The 6,242-nt window shown below is 40.2% G+C and overlaps 1 protein-coding gene across 1 annotated transcript in view; it reads left to right on the top strand.

Annotated features, from left to right (window-relative positions):
* The window catches only part of Utrn (utrophin), a 515,860-nt gene that overhangs the window by 71,562 nt on the left and 438,056 nt on the right, over window positions 1-6,242 (top strand). The window lies entirely within an intron of this gene.

Below are 6,242 nucleotides of genomic sequence, written 5' to 3' on the forward strand. Positions count from 1 at the left end.
TTCTAGTCTGTCCATGTCCATGAAGGAACTAACCGCCCCAGCTTTTACTTAACTAATTCTCTGCATATGTCCATGTATATAGTGAATTGCCACAAATGCTGGCTGCCATCAGTCTTAAATTATAATAGTAGCTTAATTTTGAAATTGACACTTTGGAAGCCTGGTTTTCCCAGAGCTGGTGGAGTGTGAGATGCTCAAGGATGAGTTGGCCTGGTGGATCGTCTTTGCAGTGCTGTGACTCGCTTGCTTTCAGGCTGGGTCTGGACTCTTCTCTCTCAGGGCAGCTTCTAGTCCTGGTTCAGCTGGTAGGAATTTGATTCTGAGGTAGCGACAACTGCAGATGGGCGGGCATACAAACTCTTCCTTCTGCTCTTCCCATTAGACTCTTTCCCTGCTGAAAACCAACAAAGCAAAAACACTCCTAAAACATTTAACTTTCACTGGAGTTGAATTCTTTCTTTTTTTTAATTGATTTTTTAATATATGACAGCGGAATGCATTACAATTCATATTTCACATATAGAGCACACATTTTCATACCTTTGGTTGTATACAAAGTATATTCAAACCAATTTGTGTCTTCATACATACACTTTGGATAATGATGTCCATCACATTCCACCATCATTTCTAACCCCCTGCCCCATCCCTTCCTTTCCCACCCTTCTGCCCTATCTAGAGTTTGTCTATTCCTCCCATGCTCCCCCTCCCTATCCCACTATGAATCAGACTCCTTATATCAGAGAAAACATTTGGCATTTGTTTTTTTGGGATTGGCTAACTTCACTTAGCATTATCTTCTCCAACTGGAGTCGAATTATTTCTGTTGAAGAAGTTGTTTTATTATATAGCCAACTCCTGATTTCTTCTGAAATATCAGGATTTTTTTTTCTTTCATCTAAGGATATGTCAGGCTATTACTTTAGTGATTCAGTAAATATTTATTTATATTGATGGTACCTATGAAACTATATGAGAGAGACAAGAGAATAAGATAATTCTTTCCTTCTAAGAATTAAGAATCTCACTAGGAAAGTAGATCGTGTAAGCGTGGATATATAGATTGTTTTGTTATAATAGGAATTAAATTTAAAATGTGGGAATGGGCTGGGCACAGGGCTAGAGGAGAGGCTCTGTCTCAAGGCTTCATCAAAGAGAGGATCATTTGCTATATGGAATCTGATAGGCTCACAGGGGCTGAAGGAAGATGGTCCAGGTACAGGATCAGAATTAATAGGGTCAGCTATAGAAAAGTGTGCCATATACCATAGTAGGTACTATGCATGTACTTATTCCAGTTTCATATGGATATGTATGATTTTTAAAAAATTTATTAGTTATTGATGGACCTTTATTTATTTGTTTGTTTATATGTTGTGTTAAGACTCAAACCCAGTGCCTCACACATGCTCGGCAAATGCTCTACCACTGAGCCACAGCCCCTGGATATGCATGATTTTAAAGGCAGTGAGCATTGTTTGGAGGTTTTGAGTGTGAGGAATTTCATGATCAGAGGTTTTTCTATCCAAGGTGATTAGGATACACACCATGCGGTACATAGTATAGGGGGTTATTGTAGTACCTGGAAGGAAAGTACCTGGACTTTGAGATTGGTAACTTGGGAATATCTTGGCTCTGGTGAGCAATTAAATTGAATTATGCCAAAGCTCACTGCATGGATTTTAATACTTAAGATTCTGCTGCCAAAAGCTGAGCTCACTCCTCTCTTGAGTTTAGCTGTGGTGGAAGGATCTTGTGTGAGGATGATTCTTCTCCTTCATTGGAGTGACATGCTCATTTTCTAGACTGGAAGCTCAGCTGATAACCTGCAGGAACTGCCTCTGACTGTGACCCGCTTCCCCACTGTTTCTTATGCTTCCTCTGTGAAAGGTAAAAGGAGCCACTGGGGTCAATTTTCCTTGATTTGGTGTCAGTGTGTATGAGATGGCCCTTGTGTAGATTTTGTATGTTGGTGCTGATCTGTATGTCACTCTGGCTGGGGCTAGCAGCTCGGATACCTATAAGCTCTGCCTGGGCTACTTTGTGCTTCTACTTCTGATTTTATACTTCCCAGTTCGTGATTCACAGGCAGGGATTGAATGACCAAGATGTGCTGCAGATGAGGGGGTGTGTTGGTTTTCTCTTGCGGCTGTATGAAATTGGCATGAGTTTGCTGGCTTTGAACAATACAGATTTCTTATCTTTCAGCTCTGGACGTTAGAAGTCTGATACAGGTCTCGTTGGCTACACTCAGGATGTTGGCAGGGCTGCATGCGTTCCTTTTAGAGGCTCTAGAAGTGAATCTGTTTCTTTGTCCTTTCCAGCTCCAACAGGCTGACCATGTTCACAGCCCCCTTCCAGCTCAAAATCGGCAGTGGTGGGTGGAGCCCCTCACTTTCCTCGCTCTGATACTCTCGGGCTTTCCCCTTCCTCACATATAAGGACCTCTGAGATTAGGTTGGGCTCATCAGGATGATCCAGGACAGTCTCCCTTTCCTAAAGCCACTTGATTGGCAACCTGAGTTCTCTCTGCATTTTCAGTTATTCCTTGCCATGTAACCAAATGTGTTCACAGGATCTGGGCGTTAGGACACGGGTACCTTTTGCTGGGGTTTGGGGAGGGGAATGTGTTATTTGGCCTACCACAGAAGATATGGTTTTCATTTCTTTTAGACATGGACATCTGCATACAAAATACGGAATGGTGAGGAGTTTTTCCTGTTTATCCTGCTTCTCTGAAATAAATTTCATCCCTTTCCTTTGGCAGCAGACTCATACTTAATGTAAAAAAAAAAAAAAAAGTCCTGCTAGACAAAGATGTTCTTGTTTTTGTGTGGGATAGATGGGATGGATATGCCTGTCTGATGATGGGGAAAAAGTAAAGGAAGGACCTAAATAATTTCAGCTTTAAGGGCTGCATGGGGTTCTGTAATGGATCATGAAGAGTAGATTGGTAATTCTGCTCTGATGAAACCACTCCTGATCATGCACTCTTTACACTTTACTCTGAAGCCAAATGCTTCAGTTAATGTGATCTAATGGTTTTCTCTCAGTGTCATTTGGCAGGATGTTATTAAAGAGAAACATCCAACATAGTGTTCAAGCTTACTTGGGAAGAAAACAAGTGAATAGCCAAACTGAAAGTGGAATTTAAATGACTTCTATTTTAGGAAAAGTGAAGAAGTTGAGAGGTTAGTTAACAAGGCCTTTTTTTTTTTTTTTAATCTAGATTCAGTGGTAATTTGATCTGTGAAAGAAATTTATTTTCAGTAATTTTGGATAGTATTATGGCAGCCATTAGAGATTTTATGTGCATCACATTCTAATCTGACATGAGAACCTAGACTGTGTAATTATCATGTGAGTATGAAGGCTGAAGTGCTAAAGTGGCACCGTTTATGTTAATTTACTTGCAAACAGCTAGCATATACCCGTGGGAGATGCCACTTGCAAGAAATTTTTACCTACATTATAAAGAAGTGGCCGGATGTGAGGCTAGGATTTGTCAAGAAAATATTCCAAGACAACAAAGTCACTTAGACACATCATTTCTTCCTTATTAATTTATAAATAGAAGTTGCGTTTTATAGATAAGATCTTTTTCTGTGCCCCTCAGTCATTGTATGGACAATGCAATTGTTATGGGATAATATTTAACTGATGTAGAATAGAACATTATGGATTTTGGAACATTTAGAATAATTTTCAGAAAATATGCATTTCTGAAGCACATAGGTGACCTGTAGAAGGAAGGTAAGGTTCTGTCGTAGACCAGCCGATGTCGTGTCAGTGTGATGACCCACCAGCTTAGTCCCTAAATCATTGATTTTCCTGTGGATTAATCCCACCAGCTTCTATTTTTCAAGGAGAAAATTATCTTCAAGAAGACAGTTATTTGTTGGGTGAGAGCCAAGAGAACAATTCTAGGAATGTTAAAGGCCCCATGTGAGGAGATGATTGTGTTTATTACTGATAATCTTCAGCGACTGAGGAATTGAGGGCATGTGAGCTCCTTTCTCTTCTCATATCCCATGCAGGCCCATCCTGCAGGCTGATGGGAATTATCACATGGACATTTAAGAAAGCCTGGTGCCGAACATTCCTTCCTTCAGTGTTTTCAAAATTCTCTAGTATGTAGAAGAAACCTTTGAGAATGACAAATAAGAATGATGTTATCTAAAGGAACAAGGGCCTGGCACATAGCAGATGCTCAATAAAAATTTTTTTTTTCAAGAAAAAGGAATAAATCAAACAACTTATTTGTGTATGTGGTTCAAGTTAGTTTTTATAGGATAGGTTTTCTCTTTTCTTTTTTTGCTTTAGGAAAGGAGTTTGTTTTATATCTCAAGGAAAGAGAAACATACCTTGAACATTAAGGACTATAAACCATAAGCTAAACAAATAATAAAGTTGGTTTATTGTCAGCCTCAGAATTACAGAGAAGGTCCTACGAGAGACACAGTGACTTCTCCTGTGGTTTAGAGAAGATGTCTCTTTACCATGTTGGCTGCAGGGATTTTGTTTTGCTTGTTTGTTTTATACTTTAACTTCTGTTTGACCTTTTATAAAATGAGACTCTAGAGTCTCATTTTATAAAAGTGTTCCTTTAAGATAGTGTTAAAGTCTTCTTTTATTTCCTTCCTTCCTTCCTTCCTTCTTTCCTTCCTTCCTTCCTTCCTTCCTTCCTTCCTTCCTTCCTTCCTTCCTTCCTTCCTTTCTTTCTTTCTTTCTTTCTTTCTTTCTTTCTTTCTTTCTTTCTTTCTGGTGGGGGGATTGGAAAACAATATAAAAATTGATGGAAGTTGCAGTAATCCTAGCAACCCAGGAGGCTGAGGGTGGAGGATCGCAGGTTCAAAGCCAGCCTCAGCAGATGAGCAAGGCATTTAGCAACTCTGCAAGGCCCTGTCTCTAATTAAAATGTTAAAAAGTTCCTGACTCAGTAGTTAAGTACCTCAGGTTCAATCCATGATACCAAAAATAAATAAGTAAACAAACAAGTAAATAAATAAATAATAAAATAAATAAATAAAAAAAATTAATGGAAGTAATGGAATTTCTGCCTCCAACTCAAACCCACATTTGTGGAGTCACTAAAACTTACCAAGGCCTGGGGATATAGCTCATTTGGTAGAGTGCTTGCCTCACATGCACAACACCCTGGGTTCACTCTCCAGCACCACATGTGTACATAAAAAAAAAAAAAATTTCCCAAAACAAAAACAATAACAACAACAACAAAACTTACAAAATATGTGTGTTTGCTAATTTTATTCATATTTACTCATTTACTTCCATAGCTTTTAAAGTCTATAGGATTAGCTGATAAAATGCTACCTTCCTCCCATCCCTTTTTTATATTAAGTATTATCTGTATGTTTTTATCTTCCAAAGGAACTGCAGAGATCCCCATCATTGGGTGATTTTCTTGTTTGTTTATTTGTTTATATTGTTTGCTAGAGTTTGTACTCAGGGCCTGGCATATGCAAGGTAAGTGCTCTACCACTGAGCTACACTCCCAGCTCCTGTAAAAAACAATTTTTTGCCATTGTCATCGTTATTGCAATATCAGGGATCAAATCCATGGTTCTCTACTGAATACAACCCCACTTTTTTTTTTAACCAGGGTTGAACTTAGGGGCTCCCTGACCACTGAGCCACATCCCTAGCCCTATTTTGAATTTAGCGAGGGTCTCACTGAGTTGCTTAGTGCCTCCGTTTTGCTGAGGCTGGCTTTGAACTTGCAATCCTCCTTCAGCCTCCTGAGCCACTGGGACTACAGGTGTGCCCGAACCCTTTGACACAGGGTCTCACTAAATTGCCCAGATGGCCTTGCACTTATAATCCTGCCTCAGCTTCCCAGACTGCTGGGATTAGAGGTGGACCACAGGGCCCAGCCTCCACGCCACTGTTGCAGCTAGAACAGCAGCCCCGAGCCAAAGCAGACACAGGAACAATCACCAGAATGGAATTTGGAGAGAGCGATATGTTTATGATCTCTCCTAGGTGCCAAGTCTGTCCTGAACTCTTTGGAGGCGTTAATTCACAACTTGAGAAGGGGCACAAACCCCAGGCATAGAACTGAGGCACGGGAGAGATGAACCAACATGCCCAAAGCCACGAGGCTTGAGTCTGAGCCCAGGCAGTCTTTAGCTACTATCAGCTGCTCAGAAGACGCCCCGTGGAGGTGGAGTGAGAGCAGGCCTGACACAGCTTCCGAAGGTCATTCCTTTTTTTTTTTTTTT

Source organism: Marmota marmota, unplaced genomic scaffold (genome assembly GCF_001458135.2).
Source record: "Marmota marmota marmota unplaced genomic scaffold, marMar, whole genome shotgun sequence".
Classification (NCBI taxonomy): domain Eukaryota; kingdom Metazoa; phylum Chordata; class Mammalia; order Rodentia; family Sciuridae; genus Marmota; species Marmota marmota.